The following is a 15282-nucleotide window of genomic DNA, read 5'->3' as shown; positions in this document are numbered from 1 at the left end:
CAGATTAGACTTCACTACAGAACTTGCATACACAATAAACCTGCACGGAATCAAAATATACTAAGAAATCTTCATTTATTTACTTCTTGTTACTATACTGTTGAACTAAATATAGATGATAAAGTACAATTGGAAGTGATATATCTAAAAATCACTTTGATACAGGCTCAAAACTTACAGAAAAACAAGAATTTTTGTTCTAAAACATTCAATGGGAACTACCGGTATTACAAGATATCAGTCTTGCCAGGTCATGCTTACATCTTGCGTTGCTTATTTTATTGGTAACTTTTTTATTGAAAGCTGTCTCTGTGATGTCATATTTCATTCCGGAATCCTGTTCTCTCGCTAACAGGTACTCTATAGATAAAACAAAACGTGTACATTAGTATCTGATTGAAGTCACGGATGCATTTTCATAGGAACACCAAGCTCAAGCATTTGCATTTTAAAGTTATAGTGACTTGTTAAAAATCAACTTATTAAACTCATAATGCATATTATATCTTACACACAAAAAGCTGACAAATGGGTTATTACATGCATAGTAAATCCAAAGAAACAACCATTGCTCATTAGACATCCATTTGCATCTGTAGTCTAGTAAATAATGTAAATTCAAGCAATCCAAATAGCTGCTATGCCATATTTCATGCCACACTTGAGGTCAGAGTGGAACAAGTATATTTGTTGCTATGCATGGAACCATGGGATCCGGCAATTAGTGGAGTTGGCATATTTGTGCTGCACAAAATCAGACGGTTTCTTTTTTCTTTAAGTTTGCGGTTGCTTGATTTTATGACAATTACGCCTCTATTTGGGTGTGTAACTCTATTTCAGGTAATACTATGAAACTGGAAATTATTTTTAGGCAGTTTTAATTTTATGCCCAATCATGAACATGAAAATAAAACTGTGTGACCGTAGATGTAAATTATTTTAGATGCAAGTCAGACTCAGGATAACATTTTCATACAGTGTTACTATCGACTGCCATCACTATCATGGCACAAGGAGAAACAAATTTTTATTTAATGCACTGTATGTGTACTTTACAGTAGCCCAATGTCAAATTTCATTGTTCTCAACACATTGTTTATGTGCACAAACAACACTGAATACCTTGTTGGCTCTAAAATTAAATGTGAATAATCAACTTGATTTCCTATAGCACGAATATAACATTGCATGTTAATATCTTGGTTCACTGTAATACAAGATAAATAATTATCAATATACATTGCTCCTTTTAATTGTCTTACTTACTTACTTGCCTCGATTCGATGGCTGTCGAAGGGTACTTTAGATTCCACACCACTTCTCTTTAACCGCTTCCCAATGCCACAACTATTTGCAAGCTCTTCAAAGGTGAAGACGATGTCAATCAGTTCATTCAATAGAACACCTACAGATATTGATAACAAAAAAAAATGTCAAAAAACTAAACAAAACATATTTATCATTACTCAAAAATAAAATTAGTATGTGTTGACAAAAATAAAATACTGACATTTGGTTGTTGCTAAGGGTGCGTCATGGTTGCTAGAGCAAATTTTGCTGATTCTTTTAGGAAAAGAACACTTTTAGAAACATTGCACCAAGTGCATATGTATTCCATAGTATGTTGTCCTTGTGCAAAGTTTGAGAGAAATCACTTCAGTCATGTCTGAGAAATGACTCCGGATGGACCCTATTGTATAAGTCCTCATCCTGGACTTCATCTGATTGGGACTAAAAATAAACATCATAATTGTGACAGTTGTAACTCGCTGTTCTCAAGTGTAAAGAATAGTCGGCCTGTGTGAGTTATAAAACAAATTGTTGATAAGCCAATATTTCTTCTAGTGTCATATATATTTTACTCACCAAAATAATCTTTCGACTATGAAGCCTTCTTCTCTGCCTTGAACAGCTTTAAAGATGAGACTTTGACATCACCATATAGATTAGGGCTGTTTTTAATCTTAACAAGAATCCTTTCCTGCAAAAGTAACAACATATGATTAAGTATAAACTTCCTTAACTTGAAGGATTGTTACTTTTTAAAGCAACACAAGCTAAGTTTATGTGTAAGGGAATTTCTTTTCCTCTTCTTTAAAAAAAAATTAGAACCTTCGTTTCTGTAATAATAACTGTAATTCAATGTGAACACACTCTACATGTATTATCACTCATATCCATACATTTTAAAAAAAAACACATTCTTTCATAATAAATCCAAGCACACATACACACTATGTTTAGAAAGGATGTTTTCAGATTATAATTGAACGAAAAACTAATGTTCTTTCTCAGTCTCAGACTTTTTTTCTAGTCAGTCTTTGATAGTTTTCACAGAAAATTTGCAATGCTTTGAAAATAAATATCAAGGGCATGAACAATTTCAAAACAAACAGAAATGTGCAAACTAAACATAGGAATATCGTCTTGATGAAACCTGTGGTGCATGAGACTTGCCATAGCACTGCTGAGCACTCCAAAACTGTGAAATAGTTTGTGGCATCATTTCCCGCAATTTTTGAAGGTAATTCAGCATCATACAATTTACGATGTTAAACTACAGCTAGCAGGTTTTCGGATTAAATTTGAACAGATAACTAAAGATCTGATATAATAACGGCATTACTTTGATGACGTTATGCAAGTCTGCACTAATTTACCAAATTCTCTCGAGCTCGTTACTGTGACACGTATCAGTGACAATGCACTGTGGCCATGTCATACTTTGTCTTTGTACATGGTCACTTATTTTTCATTGTTTTAATATTGTTCTTTCTTCAAAATCATGTTTCCAATCTCTCTTCAAAGTAGTACACTGTAACAGTCATTGATGACATTGAACACTGATGGTTCCAAGGACTGACTCACAGGTGACAAGTCAACGGCAAATGCATTGCGTCCCGAACGTTGAATAACGCAACCCATGTGTATGAATCTTTGATCAAAAAGCCTTATTATTATTAACTGTAAGATGTTAAAATTGTCACAGAATTTATCATAACCATATATGTCAGGTAATACAACAGACATTGGAAATCAAATGTGGGTTGAAATAAGATAACTTACCCGCCGAATGGTATACCACCACTCCCTCGTATTCTTGTGGGTGAACTACCGCTTCGCCACTTTCAGTTATTTCCTCTGTTTCGAAGTTACATGTAACCCTCACTCCTACTTCGACATTTGTATCGTCGTCTAATTCATCGGCCCTTTTTATGATCAATGTACTGTCAAAAGGGAAATACAGTTGGACGAAAATGTGCGAGGCTGCCATGTTGAATCACATACGTACACTGTCCGTTGGAAGAAAAGACGCGGCAAGCAAAGTGATTGGCCAGTTTCAACTGGGTCATAGGTCAAATATTCGTATATCTCATGTAGCAAAATCCACTGCTAAATTGCCAACCCTATTTCACGTATTTATATCGTCTGCATAGTAGCAATGATGCACGAGTGTAACTCTTTTTCAATAGTGTATCAATCAAATACCATGGGCTTCCGTGTGGACCACGACTGGTAACATTTTATGATGTCATACTTCACCCATTTACGTTACGTATTCTCACCCATTTAAGTTGTTGGGGTACACAGCTCTGGGTGTATGCGCTACGATGTTCGACACGTCGTTCCATCCAGAGCTAGGATACACTGTAAAAAGGGAGGCAATTGCACCGATCGCGATGGAGTTGCTGTGTTCGAGAGTGAGCATGTGGTCAGCCTATTTGATGATTAACGAACTCCCAATTAAACAAAAGAAAGCTCGTGAAAATATTGTATGGAATATAAGTATTTCTTTTTTGTACTTGTATTTATAGTTGCAAAACTGTAGTAGTAACTGGATACACGATAAATATAGTGAACTCTAGACTGTTGTACCTTTAGTATTTGACTCTTGATCAGCTCATGCTCTTTAGCTGTACTTGATATGATAATATGATATGATATTAATAAACCAATATGTATTAAACTGCAAACTGGTTATTGTAAAACGTTGTCTAACATCAATGTGGAATTTTTACATAAGTTAATAAATGACTTAGATTTCAAATGTTACACTGTTACAGCAACCACAGGCCAGATTTAAACAAAACACAGTATAAATATTCAGAGATCTCTGTTCTAGTACTTCGAACTGTTATTTTTTTGCTACTACACCAGTTACACTTAGCATGCACAATTTTCAACAGCTAAGGCCTAGTCATAGTAGCAGTTGAGCTTAGCATGCAGAATCTGCAACTGCTAAGGCCAAGTCATAAAACCAGTTTTGGCAGTTGCACTTAGCATGCACAGTTTTCAACTGCTAAGGCCTAGTCATAGTAGCAGTTGGGCTTAGCATGCAGAATTTGCTACTGCTAAGGGCCATTCATATTAGCAGTTTAAACTTGTGCTTTACATGCTAAGAGCAATATACTAGCAGTTCAAATTTTTAGAAATTTCTCTAACTGCTAAGATATTCCAACAACTGTTAAGATTAGCAGTTCGACTGTTAGTACTAACAGTTCACAGGCCTGCAAACTGTTAACTTAGCAGTTCAGTTTTGTAAGGGTAATGTTTCAAATACATAAAAAATGTTAGGGTGGGCAGTAAAAAACTATGCAGGGTCTGGTAATCGGAACAAAACAATTTGTTCACATAATGTTAACATAAAATAAGAAGTTATTTCATAATTCAAACACTAAATCATTATAATTCTCTCCGATGCTAAAGTATGACCAATTGAGAACTTCCCAACCTCGAAAATCCGAGGTTAGTTAATATGCTAAGCTGTTAGAAATGTGTTAATTGGCCTCATCATCTATATCAACAGAAATAAAGAAGTGTCGGGTATTTGCATAATCTTCGGAATAACACCTGAGGTCTAGCAGCTAGACTAGGACATGAGTAGCTGTGGCCAGATTCATAGGAAGTATTTATAGTAGGAGCACAGAAACTTCAAAGGCTTATTTATTCTTTATTGTTTAGTATAATGTCGTAGCGTTATTTTACAAATTGTGACGCGAACTTGGCCGCTTTATAATGAACACGCAGGACAATAGCCACCTTAGCTCTGAAATATGATTTGAGAACTCTCTGTCAGCAGTTGTGTCGCAGTTCTCTGAGTGCACATTTCCAAACTTTGACCCGTCTTTTTTACACCTGACCCCATGAAGACGCGACATTACACAAATATCCATTATCGGATAAAATCTGATTTTAGACTCTAGGTTAGATGCTTGCTCTGATTCACTTTTTATGATATTATCCTATAAAAAGTACTCTGTACGTGCGAAGAGTAATATTCGAGTCTAAAATTCGATTTTGTTGGAGTCTGTCAAATCGCTACCTAATCTTGCTGCTAGATGTTCGTGCTTTCTTTCGATACTAATTACTATAAGCGAACGAAGTTCGCAGTGAGGGCTTGCCTTGGATGTTCCATCCTCGATAGCGATGTTCGGTCGTGTGTCGTATTGTATCGGAAGAACATCCGAGGTCTAGCAGATAGACTAATCGCTACCATGAAAAGACGCCAATGGTTTGCGTGATGTTGAAAATAAAACATCCATATGATTATTATATTGAAACGGCTTAGTGAATACACACAACTAGCACTATAAACGGAGATGTGTTCCAACTCAGACTCAGACCACTAATGAATATTTTCAGTGATCTGAGGTTACACAGACAAGGAACACAAAATTGCAGTCCCGTGCTTTTAAGTTTTATAATGTTTTGCACTCGCAAATCCGTGATCAAAGAATGTACACTTGCTATTGGATCCAGGATGAATAAAGTTTAAACGTTGTAAACCTTTCTCGAATATATTCTGACAGTGATGTTGAATTTGAGGGAAAATTCTGTTTGACAATAGAATAGACTAGCCAAGATTACTGACTACATAGCTCTTCAATGTAAGTGTGAGCAGTGAAGTGAAAACAGCTAGTGTACTTCCCGTTTCTCGGACAAGGCAACATTATATCGCCCTTCACATGCTATTGTTTGTAATTGATAAAACAAAAGGCGTTCTATGGAATATCATATCCCTTCGTCGCTAAAATTAACAGAGACGAGAAAATGACGGAAATGCAAGTTATCGAACATTCAGGACAAACACCTTTTTCAGTTAGAAAAACTTCCCTTTTTGAAATGGAGATTAGTCCCCAGCATCATTTTCACAAACCTGCGAAGAGGCCTTGATTGACACAACATTGTACAGTCATGGACACAGTCTATCTGAGAGACATTCCTTACTGTTCACAAATACAGACATTTCTACTAGGCTACATCCATTTCGTAGGGTCTATGATCCATCTCAGACCGGTTGACCACTAGTGGTCTGAGGGTCCATGTCGCCCTGCTTGCATACGGAGTAAGTCGCCTACAAAGAGACAGTTGTGAAACCTGGGCTTACCTGAAATGCTAGTATAGTAGTAACTAAAGATTTAACGCATCTGTGTTCAAATATCAGCAATAAATCGACTATTTAGTAATTTTACCTCGCCTTGGCTACAAAAGTACTAGTCCCAGTCCGGAGGACCAGAAATCCCGAAATCACAAGTTCAATCGTAAAATTTATGCCCAAGCGGACGCTTGATCAAATGTGGCGGAGTTTGTAAGGCGGGACTTTGAAATCAGTCGGAACTGGAAAAGTTCCGATTTTGACACCTTTTGTGATCGTACCAGCGACTACTATCGTCAAAAAGATGTAAAATGAGTACATATTCGACCGATTGCTAATATTTGATAGCTTTATAAAAAAAATTATATGTAATTATTTTGTTATTGGTGCGAAAGTATTTTGTTTTCGCACTCGCTATAGGACGGTTACTTTTCGTAGGACGGTGTTGAGCGAAACGCGTGCACCGTCTGCAAGCAGGACTGTGAGCCATGGTACAACATCTGAGCACAGACAAGGAACACAGTTTCTTGTCTGTGATGTGAGGTACAACTACTGACCATTATCGGATTGAGAGGTGTCAACGAGTTCCAGCAAGATGCTTAGTTTAGACAAACAAGTTTTATTTACACATAGCCCCAAAGCATAGGCTGGTGGCGTTATTCACCATATGGGTACAGGTGTAAGAAGGTGCTAAAAGGTGTTACTTTTAGCATCGGCAGAATTGTAATGTGTTCCACACAGAAGACTGAAGTCACATTTGCAAATTATTATTTTCCTTGTTGCCATGGAAATGATCATTTTTTTATCAAACATTTTTTATAACTCTACACTGTGACTTGTCATTCTACAATATTATCAAAATAATGTGTATTTCTATTATCCAACAATATCAAACAAAATTAATGAAAAACATTACTTTTTACCATTTCTTGTAATATGTTACCATGGACACAAATTCTAAACAATATTTCAAATGTGTTGTGATGTGAAATGTTTTATAAATACCCAATTTAAAAAACAGAATAAGTAGTTTATCTGACTAAAAACTGAAAGATAAACCTGTATGGTTGCTATGGTGATTAGTATTGCATAGTATTTTATGTCTTTTTGGATAAAAGGAAGGAAATAAGAAGCGTAAGTTTCATTAATTAGAAATTTCAAGTTGTCATGGAAACCACAAACGTACTGATATAAATAATTCATTGTCATGTAGTATGAAGAGAACTTGAATTCATTTTGAGACTCTGGTGAAAATAAATGGTATAACAGAAACTTATTAATCAAAACTTTTAAAAACTCATTTCTGAACCATTTCCAGAAAATGTGTTTCCATAGCAACCATTCCTAGACCTTTAATAACGCACAATTCATATTAAGTCTTAAAGAGACATCAAATCATATTAATAGTTGATAACAGAAATGGCAATAGTGGATAAATACAAACCATAATAGTACTAGTTTTTAAAGCCATTGGTTGCCATAGCAACAGGTAATTTTGATTGTAAAGAGTTTACATTGAAAATTAAAAATATACATTCCAGGGTGATGAAATTCCATGTTTAAAATTACAACACCTATAACTAACAAGCTCCCAGTATTTAGTTTAATATCCTCAAATTTACTTCTACAAAGATTATTTTTCACCAATTCTTGAAATATATTACCATGGTTACAAATTATATTTAAATATTTCTAATTTGTGCTGTTACATGAAATTATATTAAAATGTAATTTACTTCAAAAACAAGATTGAATATTTTCTAATTTAGAATCACTAGCATGGTTTTTCTTAATATCACCCCCCAAGATATTTATGGTTGCTATGGTAACATATCAATCAACATATTCACATTTTTTCCTTATAAAATAAAGAAATAGTATGAATTCAAATTTTTCATAACTAATAATAAACCAAAAGTGTCTTATGTAGCTTCATGCTTCTAAATAAATAATAAAAAACAAAAAAATACACATTTTTGTGTTGCCATGGAAATTATAAATTTACATTAAAAATTCTGAACTAACTTTCATAGTGTGAAAAAAATCTTGGATCATTTAATATTTTAGAAATTTTTTTTTTCTAATACCTAATGAGTACAATAGGGAAAAACTAATTTTTGAACCATTCTTGGAAAATGTGTTTCCATGGCAACAGTTCCTTGATTGTTTATACACATAATTAAAATAATGTCATGAAAATATCAAATCATGTGCATGGTTGAGGGGGTTAATCACAGAAAGGTGAATAGAGGTATTATATGTACACAGGCTAAGATGCTAGTATCAGATATTTACATTCAATGGTTGCCATAGCAACAAGTTATTTTGATGGTAAAAAGTGCAAGTGTAAAACTAACCACATATATTTCAGTTTCTATGGTGATGAAATTCCATGTCTGAAATTTTTTTTCTATTCTGAAAACTGAATTATTTCAGAATGTATTTTTATATCTTACCTTTATTTAACCTTTGACCTCTTTGTAGGTTCTTCACAATGGTCAGAAGGAAGAATTGGCCGGAGTGGTGAAGGTCCTGCAGAGTTCAACGGTCCCTGTGGTATGGCCATGACTCCAACTGATTTACTACTGGTCTGTGACAAGGACAATCAACGAATTCAGATTTTAAACAAAGAATTTCAATGTCTTGATTGTATTACATTTACAGATGAATTTCCACAACCCTTCAAACCATGGGACATAGCAGTATCCCATGACAACCAATATTTCATATATGATAGAGGTAATAAACAAATTATTGTGACAAATCAAAATAAGAAAATAATCAGAATTATTTGTCAAAATGAAAATCTAGAAGGTATAACTGTCATGGGTAACTTTGTATTAGCTACTGACTGGGGTGGAGATAGACTGATTAAGTTCACAACAATGGGAGACAAGGTTACAGAGGTTAAAGGTCAAGTTCAGAGTAAAGGTCAGTTTAGACACCCTCGGTCAGTGGCTGTAACAAGTGACCAGAAGGTTGTTATGTCACATTACAAAGGGATAAATTTTTATGATTCAAATCTAAAGTTTATATCTTCATATGATCACAGCTTTTATGCCACTGGACTGTGTGTTGATAAAAGAAATAATATTTATATTTGTGATTATGGCAATGATAGAGTTGTTATGGTAACAGAGAAGGGAGAGTTTGTAGTTGTACTCTCTCACATAGTGGAACCTTGGTTCATAGAAATCAGTGACGAAAAGACAACCAAGATTTTTATTACACAGAATGTCTATGACTATGTCTTTGACTACATCACAGTGTTAACCTTGTAAACATACAACCATCAACCCACCATATATCTTGACACAATTTCACATTTTTTTCTTATTTTGACAATTTATTTTCCATAACCATGCACCTCTATGGCAGTCGCTAGGTATTTTAGACAACATTAAACCAAAATTGAGATAAAATTCAGAAATTTATTGTCAAAATTTTGACAATATTTGTGAAATTGTCCCTTGTCAGTGATTGTTTTGTACAATGACAACTCTGTGATGACAATTTACCCACCAGAAAATGACATTTGTGTGTGTAAAATATTTATAAAATCTTACCTGTACATTCTGTAATTTATGTAGAATTATCCCATGTAAGTATTTGATGTAAATTTAGTGATTAAATATTTTTAACAATTTAAAATCAAAATTCATATCAATAAAGGAAATGTGAACTGGACGCTGCCATCTTTATAACTGAAAACACTACGCCAGACACTTCACACTTTATAAGATGTAATGCGGCTTAATCAATCCGCAGGGCAGGAATGAAATAGTTCACAGACAAAACGGGGTTTTTTAAGTTTAACTTGTGATGAATCTAAATTAGTAGTTTATTTTGATGATTTAATTAACTCGAATTTTAATACTGGTCACCCCTAAATACTCACTAAAAACAACGGGTTTATCATTGACGAGTTTGGAGAAACTAAACTCTAGGTGGCGCTATAACCACTTCCCACACAGTGCGATGTATACAGACCTCAATATTTCGACACTGCTCACCGTATCTCGTTATGTTGACACTCGATTAGTGGGTAGTGAAAGTTAGTTGTTGTTTTATTACCAATGCTGTAAGCGGCATTTTATTTCTATTTTCACAACAAAATTTTGTAGACAATTTGATAACATTATCCGAAGATTAAAAGTGAAAATAAACTATTGTTAGAATATATCTCCTGGAGAATATTAACATCATATATATTTACATATATTTAGAATTAGTTTGTTTATATATATTTCATGGTTGTCATTAAATTTCTTTGATCTGTAAATTTAATGATTTTTACTCAAAATGTAATGTTTTAATTCACTTTGTATATTTGTTATTTTGACACAACTTATGACGCCACGTTTACGTTGTCATGGTAATTTTAGCTTTCAGTTCTGAATACATTTTACAATGATATAAAACATTATATATCAGTATATCAAACCTGTGTGTGTTTGTGTCTGGCTGTATATGTATGTATGTATGTATGTATGTATGTATGTATGTATGTATGTATGTATGTATGTATGTATGTATGTATGTATGTGTGAATTTTGCACGTACTTCCATCAACGTGGTTATTCAGAGTCGGTTACCAATATGGCTTTACTTAAAGGTGTCATCTTTGTCTAGGGAAGCTTGTATCAAATCACATGATAAGAAGAGTAACAACGATCGTCCCATATTGGCTCTAACATACCATCGCTTTTCCACTACAGTTAAGAACATTATATACAAGCATTTTAATATCTTACGTTCTAATAGAGTAACCAATTCGTCATATTTCCTGAAGCACCTTTAACTACGGAGGATACAGGAGTAGTTTTTTTTTTTTTAATAGTTTTTTTAGATTTTTTTTACAATAACAGTAGTTTTTTTATTACCATGGCAGTAGGTTTTTTTTACAGTGGCAGTAGTTTTTTTTACAGTGGCAGTAATTTTTTTTACAGTGGTAGTAGTTTTTTTTATAATGGCAGTATATTTTTTACAGTGGTAGTAGTTTTTTTTTTTTTTTTACAATGGCAGTAACTTTTTTTACAGCGGCAGTAATTTATTTTACATTGTCAGTACTTCTTTTTTTTTTTTACAGTGGCAGTAGTTTTCTTTTAACAGTGATACTGACAGTAGTTTTTTTTTTAAGTTTCGTGACCTTTGAACCTACCACTAGAGGGCAGGCTGGTCGCCTGGGTGTTCCGAGCATGTCAAAATCACCCTCAGGCCTCAACAAAAATGAATACCGAGAAAGTTGAATTGATGGAGAGTTGCTGGACTTTCAAACAAGTGATGAAGATCTTGTTCGCTAGAAATTGAGAAGGTTAGTATATATTTGTTTATTTGTATAGATATGTATTTGGCTGGGTATGAACCAGGCATAGATCAATGGCTATTATGCAGGCAGACAGCCTCCATACATCGGATTTGTTCCCCAGCACCCTCTGCTCGGTCCACTCACAGGTGCTCATAAAGTTGCTATAATATACAGAACTACGTACTAGAGTGAGGCCGTCACTCGGTATCAGGCTGAACAGTTGCATCGTTCACATTCGTAGTTCTCTATGATGTAGCACATTCATGAGTGCCTGTACCCCCCCCCCCCCCCTCCCCCTCCTTTCCATCACCCTGTTTAGAATTTAAGGCCATGTGAGTCAATGTGTTCTAGAACTAGTCTATTGAGGATGGTTGTCACAGAATGTGTTTTTGTTTTCTTGGAGAGGAAAGGGGTGCATGCATGCATGTATGTGTTTGCTTGATTATAGGGAGTTCAACATGTATACAGATGTATGTATGTGGATATGTGCTGAACAATTAATGTGTTAAGAAGACAACCTTTAAGGCTGCACTAGCTGCAACTTGAACGTTTTAGAATTTTTTTTTTACAATAACTTGCTCGTAATATTGTACACCATCAGTATTGCATCACCTTGGGTAAGCATAATTTTAGTTTGTTGTATGCATGATAAATCAAAGCAAATCAACAAAAATGTTAAAAAACCCCAAATTAGTGCCCCATCATGGTTACAATTGCAACCTACCAGTATATATACAATCGTCCCCCTAATTAACATATGCAAATCATTGGTATTTCAGTAGATGTATTGTTGGTTGTCTGATTGAAAACACAATACTCAAGTTACAGTTAGTGTAACTTTAATAGATTACATACTTATGTTATTATATATTATGTAAATGTATAGCTTATGGAGAATGTCTGGTACCAATGGTTTGTGTATGATATTTCTCTTTGGAAATGATAGAATAGAAAACTATTTTATGGTGTACAAATATTGCTTTCACTATTGACAACTTATGATTACTTTATGATTCCAGATATGGATGACAGAGACCAACTACTTAAATATTATTTCTTGCTTGGGATGAGCAATATTGAAATACAAACCATTTTTAAATATCACCACAACATTGAACTTAGTGTGCGACATTTATGACACTGTATGAACAGAATTGGACTGTACAGATGCAAATTTAAAACTGATGTAAATGATGTTGCTGCCTTTGTGAAGGAAGAGTTGAATGGCTATGGATAACTCCATGGATATCGGTGGATGCACCAGAAGTGTATACAACATGGACTTGTTGTGGACAGAGAAACTATAAGACTACTTCTTCTTATATTACATCCAGAGGGAGTGAGATTACACCGTAAGAGACATTTACAGTATTGACAATACCGAGCTTGGGGGCCAAATTTTGTTTGGCATATAGATTCCTATGATAAATTGAAACCTTTTGGTATTGCCATAAATAGAGCTGTTGACGGCTTTTCTTGGCATATCATGTGGATGGAGGCATACACTACAAATAATGACCCCAGAGTAATTGCAGGGTACTACATCAATGCAGTAGCTAATAATGGAGGCTGTCCAAGGGTAGTTCGTGGAGATATGGGTACTGAAAATGGTCATGTAGAACAAATACACCATTTTCTCAGACGAAATGATAGAAGTCCTCCATAGTTTCCTTTTCTGTATGGTGCAAGTACAAGTAATCAAAGGATTGAATTTCTATGGGGCATTGTCTGGAAAGAGAATGCCCAGTTCTGGATGAATCTCTTTGAACAGATAAAAGAAGATGGGTACTTTGATGGAAGTTTTTTAGACAAGAGTCTTGTGCAGTTTTGTTTCATGAACATGATACAGGTAACGTACACTTCCCAAGTCTGTCATTACAATATATTAATAGTAAACAAATCTACACAAAAAAGAAGATGTGTAATTGTATGGGTACAGTAAATGATTTATGGAAACAAACTTTTTTCATATTTTTTTTATTTCTTTTGCAATTATTGCATTATATACATGGATTTTGTCTATATTCTTTCACATTGTCAGCACAGATGATCTGATAAGGTTCAATAGTGCTATAGGCATGGTGCAGTGTCTGTCCGTCCATCTATCCATCCGTCTGTCTGTCTATCTGTGTGTGTGTGTGTGTGTGTGTGTGTGTGAACTTAAACCTAAAGAACACTGGACTGATTGCCTTGATATTTGTTGAGGGACATTACTTGAGGTGTCGAGTTCGGAAATTGTTCAAAGGAAAATGATTGCATCATAGGTCTGCATTTTGAATCAAAAAATGTGATTTTGGTAAAAATAACAACCCAAAACTCAAAACCAGTGGATGATTGGGCTATAATTTCGCACAGATGTTTTGTTCAATTTACAGATCAAGAGATATTAATTACATGATGGTTCCATGAGTGATAATGACTTGCAAATTAAGGCTAAAACCATGATTTTTCAAAACAGGCAGATTATACTGTACTACTATTGTATATGAGCTTTATAGTTTTATTGATCTCATTAAATCAACAAGTGCATGTAAATGTCAGTTGATTTAATGTCTCCTTGAGGTTGCTTTGAAACATTCTCTCACTAATTTCACAGAACCACAGGTTTGTTAAACGTTTGGTAATGATTCTAAGAAGGTTAGTCTATAAATAGTGGGTGTGTCATAATTAAGTAAGTTGCCATAGCAACCAGGACCACGCCCATAGCAACAGTCAACTAATTGGGTTTCTTACAAATATAACTACTGTGATGGGTGGCAATTGAAAAATAACATTAAAAAGAAATAAGCAAATATCCATAGCAAAAGGTAAACGATGACATATAATGCCAATATAACACAATGATTGTCGTACATTGCAGGATAGGCATTGGAATGTGAATATGCCTAGCAACAAGAACACATAATTATAATATAAAATTGAAGTTTACTCTCAACAGTTGTGCTACAAGGCTATTGGCACTTTTTTATCTTTAAAACATTGTGAAGTTGCTTTAGTGATTAAATATTACAATTCAATACCCATTCATAATCTGCATAACTGTTACGGGGAATGCCAATCCATGTAATATATTCAGTGGTTGAACACGGAATATTCACAAGTACTGAGTGCCTATGCCCTTCAGACCCCAACCAGCTTTTCTCCTTGTCGACTGCATAATCTACGTCTTCAGTGTAAAACATCTGTCATGAATATTTAATAATTCAGTTATTTCTACTGACTCCCATGATGCAATGTTCCCCAGCAATGCTACCCTATAAAGGCACAAGATCAACTTCATGTTTCAAACAATTATTTGTAATTTCAGAGAAACATGAAATTACAAATAATTGTTTGCGATGGAGAATCATGAAATGGTTCTTCAGAACCCATATATTATGAAAAAACTGCATTTCCTGGAGTAGCATTCCCCTTTATAACATTTTTTTTTGATTTTTGAGGCAGAGAAATTCCTAAAAGACTGAGAAATGCATGTTTCTAAATGTGGCAAATGACTCGGTGACAGAGATAGAACTAAGCCAAGCAGAAATACAACCATCATAATGTTAAACTGACATGATAAAGTAATTTAGAATGTTCAACGCTTTTGTCTGTGTAG

General features: G+C 34.5%; 1 long non-coding RNA gene across 1 annotated transcript; it reads right to left on the bottom strand.

Annotated features, from left to right (window-relative positions):
• Positions 1-170: 170 nt before the first annotated feature.
• Positions 171-3457, bottom strand: LOC144440484 (uncharacterized). Its single transcript, XR_013481201.1, has 4 exons — positions 3067-3457; positions 1867-1981; positions 1267-1405; positions 171-360 (listed from the first exon to the last, which is right to left on the bottom strand). It is a non-coding gene; the product is annotated as an uncharacterized LOC144440484 (long non-coding RNA).
• Between the last annotated feature and the right edge of the window lie 11825 nt (positions 3458-15282).

This window comes from Glandiceps talaboti, chromosome 9, assembly GCF_964340395.1.
Source record: "Glandiceps talaboti chromosome 9, keGlaTala1.1, whole genome shotgun sequence".
In the NCBI taxonomy this organism is placed as follows: domain Eukaryota; kingdom Metazoa; phylum Hemichordata; class Enteropneusta; family Spengelidae; genus Glandiceps; species Glandiceps talaboti.
Note: the sequence above shows the minus strand (reverse complement) of the source record. Positions and strands in the feature narration are given on the sequence as shown.